This window comes from Gekko japonicus, unplaced genomic scaffold, assembly GCF_001447785.1.
Source record: "Gekko japonicus isolate JY-2015 unplaced genomic scaffold, Gekko_japonicus_V1.1 scaffold31, whole genome shotgun sequence".
In the NCBI taxonomy this organism is placed as follows: Eukaryota; Metazoa; Chordata; class Lepidosauria; order Squamata; family Gekkonidae; genus Gekko; species Gekko japonicus.
Genome location: NW_015161404.1, coordinates 1,424,765 through 1,437,577, shown reverse-complemented (window position 1 = coordinate 1,437,577; position 12,813 = coordinate 1,424,765). Strand labels below are relative to the sequence as shown.

General features: G+C 44.2%; 1 protein-coding gene across 3 annotated transcripts in view; it reads right to left on the bottom strand.

Annotated features, from left to right (window-relative positions):
* SMARCA2 (SWI/SNF related, matrix associated, actin dependent regulator of chromatin, subfamily a, member 2) overlaps positions 1 to 11,634 on the bottom strand; it is a 146,537-nt gene extending 134,903 nt beyond the window's left edge. For 2 of the 3 annotated variants that reach the window (XM_015426045.1, XM_015426057.1), the window contains exon 1: positions 9,590 to 9,872. The gene's annotated coding sequence lies outside the window, so the exon portion shown is untranslated. Of the gene's footprint in view, positions 1 to 9,589; positions 9,873 to 11,540 lie in introns of those variants that run through there. The other variant, XM_015426051.1, reaches the window with a different exon arrangement.
* Between the last annotated feature and the right edge of the window lie 1,179 nt (positions 11,635 to 12,813).

The following is a 12,813-nucleotide window of genomic DNA, read 5'->3' as shown; positions in this document are numbered from 1 at the left end:
AGAAGGCAGGAGGGTGGGAATGCAGCAAAGACATTTCTTTACAGGAAGATGAGGTTTTACAAGAGACAAGCACACTGTCAGAAGACATCACCCTAAAGAGTGCATAGTTTATAGTGAAGATTCCCAGCACTGGGAAGAATCAAAGTGAAATGTAGCACTTCTACCACGAACAAGGCTAAATTTAAACAGAAACTGCTATGTAGCCAGTGCAAAGGAACCATAAATAGCATCTTCACATGCCATCCTTAGGCTCAGAGCAGTGTACATTACCTTAAACTGAACCTGCCTACTAGAAGCACTGTTTTTTCTAAATACATATAGTCAGAGGTCATTTCAGGGGGGATCGCAGGGGATCGCAGTTCCCCCGAGTGAGGTACGGGGGGTGGGGCACATGACAAAGCACCGCCCCCTGCTTCCGGCCGCCCTGCTTCCGGCCCTCATTCAGCCAGGAGGAGGCAGGAGAAGAGAGAGGGTAAGTTGCTTCCTCCCTGCCTCTCCCCACCCCTGCCTGCCTGGGGCCAGGGAGGGCCTTCGCAGAACTTCCTTGCACTCCCGCCGGCCTTGCAGGTCCACCGCCGGGCCCCTCATGGGGCTCGGCAGTGGAGCTGCAAGGCCGGCGGTGGCGGCATGGAAATGAGTTATGCTAATGAGTTCCCCTAGCTCTTTTTCTATGAAATGACCCCTGCATATAGTTATTTTTTGTATAGTCACCTTTTGTATAGTCACCATTTAGATGGAGAACATAACAAGTAGAAATATTTGTAATGAAGGCAAAAGTTCCAAAAGTTGTTTTTTCCATCTGCAGAATCTGTAGAAATTATCATTATCCAGCACAGCCCTGCACATCAAATTTGCCCTGAGTACTTTTTCTCTTAAAATTATTTTATTATCCTCATTTGGCCTCACTGAATAACATTATGGGATCAGGTAGTTAGATAATGCATTATATTACAAAGATTACATTTGTTTTACATTAAGGATTAATTACATGCTTATCACTATGACAATAGGAAAGATCAAAATGACAGCAGTATTCCTAGGTGAAAGGGGGCACTGTGCCTCTCTGTGCTGGACATACAGTGGTGACTTCACACATACACACTCACACACACAGTACTGGGGATCATACAACCCACTGTGGGATAGGGAAAAGTTTTTACCACCATGAAAACAGCATCCCTGTGTACAGCAGAACAGCTGATGGAAGAGTATAAACACCAGAATTCATGGCACTGGTTTGGCCCCAGAGGGATACTAAAACCTGCCAATAGTAGGCCAAATGTGGTTACAAGTGCAACATTAGCTCAAGAGGTAATTTAGTGCTATAATTTAACGCTATACGTATCAGACTAGTGAACAGAAAGCCATAGGTCTGCTTCTGAATCCTAGTTTCTTCACATGAGTCAAGTTTGCCCTACATGTTAGATCACTCTTACACGGGGGCACTTGGCAGTGCTGCCAGCACTTTCATCTCATGAGGTACTCCTTCCAGTGTTACCACTCTAAGCACACTCTGTAACTGCATCTTATTCTAAGGAAAGCAGCCCATCCCCTCAAGTTTAGTTGATTTCTGTTATGCTCCCAGATGCCCTTTTAAGCAAACACAACTACAAACAAATGTCAGAAACCAGTTGTACCCATTGAATAAACTGCACCCTTCAATGCCTTTGGGAAGACTGGGTAGATGCATTGCACTCATGCCCTTATCTGGTCCTACTGGGGTTGGAAAGGAATTTTCCTCTATATCAGGCAGCTGTGGAATGGACATTTTGAATTCATTCCCCAAGTGGAATATGCTGTACATGGGGAGCAGTAACAAAAACAAAAAGCAGATAGAAAATGGGAAGAACATTAATTAATTTATGAGGTTTCCATCCAAGTAAATTTTAGAACAGGGATCTTTTCCTGCATCAGTTTTAAACATGGTGGCAGCTCATCCATATCGACCAGTGCAAATAACTATATGGCAGAGCACATTATGTTTGCCCTAAACTAGAAATGATCCAAGGAGGCGATCTAATGTAAGACAGTGACTCTGCAGACTAAAATGATGATCCAGCTTGTAATTCCTATAAAACTAATCTGGAAGCAGCAAATTGAACAGCCAGAACAATATCAATAAAACTAAAGGTGAGCCTAAGACAATACTTGCAAGTTGCCCACAGTAATATCCTCAAGCCAGAGATCATCAACATAGGCAGCTTCTAGAATGGTGGGTTTCTAATACGCTTCTAGGCATTACTAATGCAAGGTATCCATATAACTGGAGTCTTTAATTCATAAATAAACATTAATCAAGCTTACATTTAATTTCAGTTAAGAGTCGTACTCTATAAGCAATTTAAAATCCTTACCCTGCAAGGATAAGTGTTTCTAAGAACTCCTGCTAGGACAGCCATTGGAGATATAGAAGATATTTGTGATAGATTCACCATTTTGGAGATTGAGGAAATGTGTCGTGTATAATTTCAGAACTGAAATTATTATCCATTATTAGTTTATGCATGCTACACCATTAAGTATATACTGTAACAAGGGCTGCAATCAACAGCACTGCTGAAGTCCATGAGAAACTCTCAGATGGTTCATAAAACTTAATTGCCACATTATTATATAAGACTGATGCAAAATCTGTAAGATGAAAACATGTTCCAAAGAAAAAATAATCTAAAACCCATTTAGGAGTCCATCAGCTGTTAAACATCCAAAAGAAACCCAATAGTGCAGATCTCTTTGGTGGGAAGTGGACATACTCCAGTGACATGTAACAGCAGAACTCTTTTTGCCAGTGTTACAGTAAATCTAGATTGAATCACTGCCAGAAACATGGCTCACACTTTAGCAGAAAGCAGAGAAATGGCACCATTTGGAAATAATGAGAAGTAATGTGTAAAAGTGGATATGAGAGGCATGGAGGGTTTTCCCCTGGCCTCTTCTAAATTGGTCCACTACTGCTTTTTTAGTTCAAGCTCATGCCAGCATTTGTCTACAGTTACATTACTTAATGTAAATATTCAAAGACCAGTTTCTCTTGTCCTGAAAGAGATGGTGACACAGGCACCATACTAATAGATATCATAACAACCTTATGGCAATTTAGAGGGGAAATATCTTTCCGCCCATTCTGCTCATTTTTAGAATTGTTGTTCTCCAACACAGTATGATAATAAAGCCCTACCCATCATCTTCAATACCCCTTACTACATTAGTGTGTCAAGGTATAGTTGCACAGACAGAACAACCCACACAAACTATTGTGTCAATGTGGTATAGTGGTGTGTAAGACTAGGATCTGGGAGATGCATTTTCGAATTCCCACTCTGCCATGAACATAAGAGAAGCCATTATTGGATCAAACCAATGGCCCATCCAGTCCAACACTCTGTCACACAGTGGCCAAAAAAAACAGGTGCCATCAGGAGGTCCACCAGTGGGGCCAGGACACTAGAAGCCCTCCCACTGTTGCCCCCCAAGCACCAAGAATACAGAGCATCAGACACCCCAGACCAAGAGTTCCTATCTATACCTTGTGGCTAATAGCCACTGATGGACCTCTGCTCCATATGTTTATCCAATTCCCTCTTGAAGCCATCCATACTTATAGCTGCCACCACCTCCTGTGGCAGTGAATTGCATGTGTTAATCACTCTTTGGGTGAAGAAGTACTTCCTTTTATCCGTTCTAACCCTACCGCTCAGCAATTTCACTGAGTGCCCAAGAGTTCTTGTATTGTGAGAAAGGGAGAAAAGTACTTCTTTCTCTTCCTGCTCTATCCCATGCATAATCTTGTAAACCTCAATCATGTCACCCCTCAGCTGTCATTTCTCCAAGTCAAAGAGCCCCAACCGCTTTAACCTTTCTTCATAGAAGAAAACTCACTGGGTAACCTTGGGCCAGTCACACACTCTTAAACAAATCTACCTCATAGGACTGTCATGAAAAAAAATGTAGGAGAGACCAACATAACTGCTTTGAGTCCCCAGTAGACAGGAAAGGCAGGGTATAAATGAAGTAAATAAATAGCAAAAGTGTAAGGATTCAGTGCTAGAACAATTCTCCTTCCTTCAAAAGCTATTTGTGCATGTAACTATATACATTTTAGTACATTTTAAGCTATTTTGCTTTTGGGCAATGTCACCTGCTATCCAAAAGCATGAAGCAGGACTGGTGTGCACCACCAGATATCCCCCTGTTGTTTGTTTTAAATACTGATATACCGCCTTCCCACAATGATATGTTATAGGCAGTTTGCAATATAAGAAAACAATCCATAATGACAAAAACCCCATAGTTAAACAACTAGCAATATGCATAGAGCAGCCCCCCCTCAAAACTCTATAATCATACGGAGGCAGAAAAAGAGCAGCCAATTCAGGGGAATGCAGGGGAATAGCAATCAACCAAATGGGCCTAAAAATCAACTAAAATGGGTGGGGGGTGTCTTGGCCTCATTCCAAAATATTCAAGGATGGTGCCAGATGTCGGGTGGTAAAGGACATTTCATAGATAGGAGGGGGGCCAAAAAAGGCTTCCTCCCTTGTAAACACTACTTCCCTTCTGAAGGCAGAAGAACATTAACAGGGACCAAATTAAGTTTGCAGGCAGAGCTATAATGGCAGTAATGGTCATTCAACCACCACAGTCCCAGCCAACCCGGGCTCTATAAATTAAGACTAGCACCTTGAATAAGGACATCAATGAAACATGTGTCCAGAGAAGATCTGTAAGCACTGGCTTTTAATACCTGTAAATCCACACCAACCAGCAAACTTGCTTGCTACATTTTGTACTAACTGAATTTTCTGAACTCTACCCTCTTCAGGGACAGACTCACATAGATTGTATTATAGTAATCTAACCCAGAAGTGACAACAGCATGGATTACTGTGATCTAACCATGCTTCTTGAAGAAGGCCTTTACCTTAAAACCTGATCCAGAACTTCACAGTCACAAGATAACAGAACACAGGACTGGGCTTTTATGTTATTCCGATTACTTCAACAAAAACACTCATTATTTAGAACAGATGGGCTTTGGGAGAAATGGGTGAGGAAATCCTGTTCAAACTTAAAACCCTGTTATTGAAGCAAAAAAGATCTCAGGGTGGAAACATAATGTCACATCTCCCAAGACTCAAGGTGACTCACACAGAAAACAAGAAGTTGCAAATTTTTTTTAGATAGCGTTAAAACAAAAAAGAATATCATGGACATGCCTTCCCAACACTACCTTCTCAACAGTTACTTTCTCCTCTGCAAAAAGCTCAGAAATAAAATGCTCTTGCATGCTTTTCATTGCATACTGGTTCTAGAACAGAGTGCCCTTGTTCTGGCTGTTGCAGAACCAACTGCTGAAGGGAGAGCACTGTAAAGAGGTGGTCACCTAAAGAGCACAACTGATGCCTGGAACGTGTCAAAAGATGCAGTCCAAATAGTACATGAAGGCTTTATAGATAAAATAACCAGCACTTCAAAAGGGCCCAGAAACAGCTAATCAGTGCTGCTGCTGAAGCACCAGAGATATTGGGGTAGATCCCACAAACTTTTCTGAGGATGAAAAAGGAAGAGTCTTCTATGACTGAGAATCATGGGACCTGTGCGAACAAAAGCCATGTGAAACAAGGGATGTGAAGGGAGTTGGACAAGACTGAGTGGAAAAGCTGGTTGAATCCACCCCCATATTCTCCAGTAGCTGGTCCCAAACAAGATCCTTCCTACTGTATTTTGTACCAATGACAGCTTTTGTGCCACTTTCAAAAGAAGCCACACCTGGAGCATGACAGTAGTCAAATCTAGGGACAGTGACACAGATCAGCACAGCTAGGTCAGGAAAATCCAAATAAAGACCCAGTTTACAAGAAAGGTGAACTGAAAGAAGGCACTCCCAGTAGGAACGTCAACCCATTTTTTCATTAACAAGACTGCACCCAAGAACAGCCCAAGCTCTTCAGTTGATCTATTAAAAGGCATCGTCAGTGCAAAAGCAGAGAGGATTTGGAAAGTAAAAGAAATTACTAAATCCTAGTCTTAATTCTGAAAATTCTGCAGCCTTGACCTGATTGGTCCATGAGTTATACCACTGGCAGAAGGCTCAAGACTGCAGTTTTCTTATTTAACATTTATCATTTCTGTTCCAGATTTTATTTTACCTTTCTGAGCTGTACTTTATAGCAAATTACTTTGAACATACGGAGTTTTCCTGAGAGTTTCCCTGTCAGAAGAATGAATTAATTTTAGTTAAATTAAAATTTTGGGTTCCAAATTGTTATTTTTTTTAATCCCTTCATGTATTTTTGCTCGATGGTCTAAGTACATTTTTGAATCTGAAGTCCCTTATGGTTACATTATTCTAATAAGTGATTCTGAAGACTAGATTCAAAACATTTGGACATCACTTCGATTTGACAGCAGCACTAGTAAGTCATGGAACCCATATAGAAAGCAGCTTCAAATATTCCCTCATGCTGCAAAATACATCTCAACAGCTTGGTGGTTAGCAACAAATCCTTCCAAGTAAATAGCTCACCATACCCAATGATTTAAAGGTAAAGGTAAAGGTTCATTTGCTCGAAAGCCAGTCGAATCCGACTCTAGGGTTGCGGTGCTCATCTCCGTTTCAAAGCTGAAGAGCCAGCGCTGTCCGAAGACATTTTGGTGGTCATGTGGCCGGCATGACTAAATGCTGAGGCGCACGGAATGCTGTTACCTTCCCACTGAAGTGGTACCTATTTATCTACTTGCAATTTCTTGCTTTCGAACTGCTAGGTTGGCAGGAGCTGGAACTAGAGACGGGAGCTCACTCAGGGAACTCACCCAATGATTTACCCTAGAAAGAAAAACCTGATACTTTCTACTTTTTTTCCAAGGCTTGTTAAGGAATATGCCACACATTATTTAAAAACTGACTCAGCATCCACTCTTTATTACAGTCCACATAACACCCATGTAAATCACAGAAGAGGTAAAATAATCACTGTTTGTGAGTGCAATCAGTCTTTGGCAAACAGGGGACAGAACCCCTAGGGGAAGCATAAGGGACCACTGAGAGACAGATAATTTTGCATGTGCTTATCAGCAATAGACTTGTAAACAAGTCAAGAGTCAAGTATGCAAAAATCATGGGTCATGGGCTACCTACCCAGGATTGCTAAAAGGGAGCAGTAGAGTCATATGTCCCTGCTTGTTGGAAGCCTGGATTCTTCAGCATGGACATGATTATAATAGAGAGTGACTGTAAGAGCCAGTGGGTGAAGTGACAGGAAGGGAACAACAGAGGTGATAGGGGGGGGGGGACAGCACAGAAGAGACAGCTTGTCAGTATGTGCACATGGGTACACAAGACCTTGGAGGGTATATACAGTGAGGTTTTTAAGGTGAGAAGGGATGCACAACTTTAGCGGGCATACTTTCCACAAAGTGCATACTATCTTCTACTTCTGCATGTCCTTCCATCCCCCCATGGGGGGGGGGAGTACATATCTCTTTACCAACCAGAGATATTTAGAACTATCATAAACATCCAAACTAAGAAATATAATCCAACAACCCCTATGTGTATTTATCATACTATGTCTGAAAACTAAAATTTTAAAAGGAGAGCTTGTTCTTTTGTCATCTTATTGGGGCACTCATGTGGAATCTTGTAACTATTCCCCAACCACGGATTTCTTCAGGTATAGCTCTGAAGATTTCATTCACACTGAAGAAATTCAACTGAGATGAACTCTAAGCAAACAGGAGAGAAAAGCAGCCTACTTCACACATAATTATCTTCAAAAATATCAGGGAACACAGGAACATCACAGAAGCATTTTTATGGTTCACATAAGTGTTTCCAATTGCTCCCAAGTGTGAAGTCTCCATTCATGGATCATTGGGGTGACAACAATAATAATTAGGAGCTCATTAGTTCAAAAGAAAACAAAAAACCCACAAACTAAAAAAATGCACCTTCCCATCTTAACTTCAAAGTCAAACAAAAGTGTACACATTGGGGAGACAGTCAGATACTAATTTTAGTTGTACTTCTGAAAAGAATATATTAAATAGGCTTCCAACATTAATATAAAAATGGTATCTAGACAAGTTTTTCTTGTCAGTCTCAAGCCTCAGGCGTTGGTCAAAGCACTTTTCAAACTTGACAAGGAATGCTCATGGACCACTTTAGAAGTGAACAAAAGAAAAGATCTAAGGCTGCTTTGAACACACTTTGGTGCTGCATACTTTCTAAGAAATCCTCCAGCATAACTAGTCCAGAAGCACAGGCATAACTCAGGAGAAATACTTATTTAATGAAGCACTACCTTCACCTCTGTCAAGCCAACATCTGTTACATGATACACTTAACTTTGAATTTGCTTTAAAACGCTCATAACCGATAGGATCTTTTTGTTTGGTACGTCTGATGAATTACAGATGGACATAAAATCTGTCTCTAATTCTGTCCTTCTGCTAAATCATTTCCCCCCCACTGTAACAATGCAACTCTCTAGAGGAGGAGATAAAAAAAATACAACAATGAGAATAATAGGGCAATTAGGTTCACAAAGAGAAAGTGTGCCTAAATTTGCATAACAATAAAGTAACTCACACAGCACAAGCTGCCCCACCTCCTAACATGTAGCTGTTATAGCACTAAAGGAATTGGAAGACTGGCTTTACATGCATTGTCCAGACCTCAGGAGTTACTGGCTGGAACTAAAGGAAGCTGAAGGAAAGGAACTAAAGGACACAGAAAAGAATAAAAACAATGGTGCAAATGTCAAATACTAAGTAAAAGGCAAAGCTCCGGTTCTGCCCCCCACCCAATACTTGGTTCCCTGAAATATTCAGCAAACCTCTCTGGCTAAAATTATTTATGCAAATTAATTCAACCTTAAATTCTACAAACTTCTCAATCTCCCAAACTGATTTTTATTTCAATTAAACTTATGTAAAACACAATCGACACAATCACATTAAGATGCAAGCACTGAAAGCAGTTAGTATGTCTCACTGCCTTAAAAACACTGTAGTAAAAGTAGTTAATCAAACCCTCTTGTCTGTTGTAAATTGCTGGTAATATGATGTAGATGGAACGTTTCAGAACTTCACGCTTTCTATAATTATGTCTGAAACAAATGGAGGACTCGGAAACTCTCCCAGAGGGCCTTGTAAGTTGCACGACATAGCCTGGAGAAGTGAGGAGCACCACGCATTTCCTTGTAAACTTCATTTTAAAGAAATAAATGAGAATCCAAATTCGCATCGTGACTGTATCATGCCGCATCTTTACACTGTACGCATTTGCTCCCGTTGGTTTCCCTCCCCATTTTGGATTGCAAACGATCGCTTTCTAAAACGCGTTCGAGACTCTTCCGGGAGTTTTGCAGACAACATAGGCCTCAACTTTCTGTTTGTAACCCACGCCCTGGTGCTGAGACTCGCACACGCTCGAAAAGAAACAGGCAACAGCAAACGCATTTCGCAGAGAGCCATATTTGAAAGTTTTAGACCCCCATCGGTGAGCAACTCCAAGCCCTTTTTGCCAAGATTAGTCCCATCGCCTTCTCCCACTTTTCCCCAAAGCCAGCGCTGCAGACCCTTTTACCTTTTGCGAAGTGACACCAGCGAGAGGATCTAGGCGTACACGAGGTGGGTTTGACGCCAGATGTGCGAACGGGGTTCTTGCATGGCCAAACTAGGCCCGTCTTTCCCCCGCTTCTCCTTTCACTCCGTCATCATGTCATCCTGATCAAACATGTCTGTTAGGCGAGTGAGCCAGTCTCATTTGGCTGCGGTGACTTCCTGATTCTCTCCGCTGCTGATCACACCGAGGGGGAGGGGTAACAAAAAATCCACCCCAGCCAGCGCGAAACCTCGCCTCTTCCTCTCTCCCCGCAGCCAGCTCCGGCACGGAGAGGCTGGCTCCAGCTGTCCTCCTTCTCCACCTCCTCCAGTCTCACTCAGACGCTCGGCGACCAGTAGCAAACGGCAACATTCGCGCTGAATCCTCCCCCTTCTCCCTGCACGCTTAATCATCAACCAAAAAAACTTTTTCCCCCCTTTCCCGGCGGACATCATCATCAACAACAAAAATCATGGCGAGTGACCATGCGCCCTGCTGCTCCAAAACGGGCGACGCTGCGAAGCCCAAATTCTTCTTCTTCTTTTTAACCCGCAAACACCTTTAGAGATAAATCACAGTCGGTGGCGATTGCTCTCTGCCGGAAATAAAATCTGTGCGACGGTAATTAAAAAAAAAAAAGTTGTGCATTCCTTCTGCAAAGATGGGGGAGAGACAAGGGAACGCCAGGCTATTTTAGGACACGCACCGGCGACACCTTGGCAGCAGGAGAGCAGAAACCCATCACCGCGCCGACCCCCACGGGCTTTTTAAAAGGCTCCCCCCGGAAGGCAACAAGAGCAGCAATCTCTGACTGATCCAAGCCCCGGCCTCCCCCTCTGCCCTCCCCTCTCGGGTGTGTGTGATGTTTGTGACAGACTGACAGAGAGATTATCCGGATCATGGCCTCCCTGGCTTTTGCTGCTTCTCTCCCCCCCCCCTTCATTCACCCCTTGTTTTCAATGCAAAGCAGCCGGGGATGGAGGCGTGGGGGGGGGGAGGGGGAGCGCCCAGCTCCTTCCCCGGGCAAAAGACTCCTGCTGTCAATGTTTGCCTGCCTGCCTGCCTGCCTGCCTTCCTCAGGGCAGGACGCTGTGTGAAGTTCAGCCGGGGCTCGCTCGTTCGTGCAGCCCACATGCATCGATTTGCAAAGAGAGCCCCTCCCGCAGTTGCTTCCAGATCCGAGGAGGAAAGGGAGCAAGCAGGGCATCATCTTCCTCCCCGCACCACTCCTTATTTATAGCCCCCAAAATACAGCTCAGTCAATCAACGCCGAGAGAGTACAAGAGGAGACAACCCCCAACCTGCCAGTCCATCGTCGCCGATCAGCTTCTCCTGGCGGGCTTAGAGCTTTTTGGGATCTATTTCTCTCTCTCCCTCGCCTGGTTGCCCGAAGTCTTTTTTATTTATTTTTTTAAACGAGCAAAACACTCCGAGCGGCTGCTTATTTACCGTTGCCTGGCTTCTTCCCACCGCCTCCCAAATCTCTCTTGCAGTGTTGCAGCCTTCTCCTTCTCGACCTTCTCCCCCAGGTTCAGCTGACTCACAAAGTCAGCGGCTGGGCTTCTCGATTAGGACCTGTCTCGGATCCAGCATTCCTCCCACCGCCCCCGAAGAATGATTATTTCGAACCGAAACTTTCTGCTAATTTCGAGAGGTCTGGGAAAGACAGATTCAATACCACGGCAGGGACTGAGAGAAGCAGTTTACGGATGGGTTGGGTGAAAGGAGGCGGCTTGGGGTATTTCTCTTTGCAGAAGGCGGGAGTGCATGGTCAAATGCTAACTAAATTATTTCCTTTCCCCTCCGCAAAAACACGCACGCACACAAAAACAAACCCCACACATGCCGAGTAACGAGGAAGGTGAAGCAAGACAGGAGGGAAAGATGGATGATTCAGAGAGAGAAGGCGAAAGGAGTTGTAAGTAATATTTACCTTGCCTGGGAAGAGTGTCGTGCTGGATCTCTCCCTCTCTATGAGTCACCCCAAGTACAGACCCAGAGAGAGGAACTAGATTATGAATATGACTTCATTGATGACAGCCATTCCCTCCTCTTCCTAAACTCCTGTCCCGCCTCCTGGCTCGGCCCACTTGGCTATGCCCCCTCCCCCATCCTAACGCCACCGGCCTGGAAGAAAGCTTGCCATTGGCTGAACCGAAAAGAGACGCCTCCACCCGCCCTGAATGCTAAGGCCAGCGGCGGATTGGCTACCCTGGACTGTCATTCACGCTACAGCCGTGTGTAGGCGGGGCTGTAGCTGGTGTTCAAGAATGTGGAGACAGGCAGACTGTACTCTGTTGTATGTATGTGTGTGTCGGCGTGCGCGGACATGCTTATTTTGTGTGCATGTTTAACGTGTGTAGAGGAGTACAGGACGGGAGAGATTTCCCTCCCTAGACCCACGCCCTTCGGCTGTATTCCTGCGTGTTATCTGGATAGCTAGGGAGTGATTGAAGGCTCTCATCTGTTGGGAAAGAGATGGAGAGGCTGTCTGGAGATCATAATAGTGGTTGGGGGAGGGGGCAGGTGAAGAAGGTGCTGGAATTTTAACGGTGCCTGCCGGTGCGAGGCTAGAGGGAGGTGTGGGCGGCGGGCAGGAGCCTGCTGACCTGAGCAGAATGCTAGTTGTTTATGTTTGCCCGTAAGGCGAGGGGGGGGGAGGCATCGAAGGTCATTGTTATGCATACTAAAAACTTCTCAGCCCTTTCTTGGTCCCTGAACCTGAAGCTTCCCTTTGTGACAAGAGGCAGGGGATGCAGAGAGAACATTCCAGCTCAATCTGTCTGTCAGTCAGCTGCCCTTTCAAGTTCCAAGTGCCCATTAGTGAAGACCTGGCACCAGGAGCAAGAGACTGTTATTTACTAAACATTCCCTCAGAAAAAAAGGTGGGGGGGGGCCGATGGTCACTGATGTGGAGGCAGCTCTGAAAGCAATCACAGGAATGTAATCTGTATGCTAAAAAGCCTGCTAGAGTGTAAGGAGCGAAGTTGAGGGTAAATCCGGTGCTTACAGCTAGCAAAAGTAAGTGAAGTGATTTTGTGCATCGCTTTCCTCATTGCTCCTTTTAAAAACTTATAATATTCTGAATTTTATTTCCCCTCACAGATTAACCGGGTTTCCCCACTCAATGCCATTTATCCGAACCTGGAGATTTCCTCTTGTAACAGAAGGGTGGGGGTGGGAATATGATCATTTGTTATAATGGA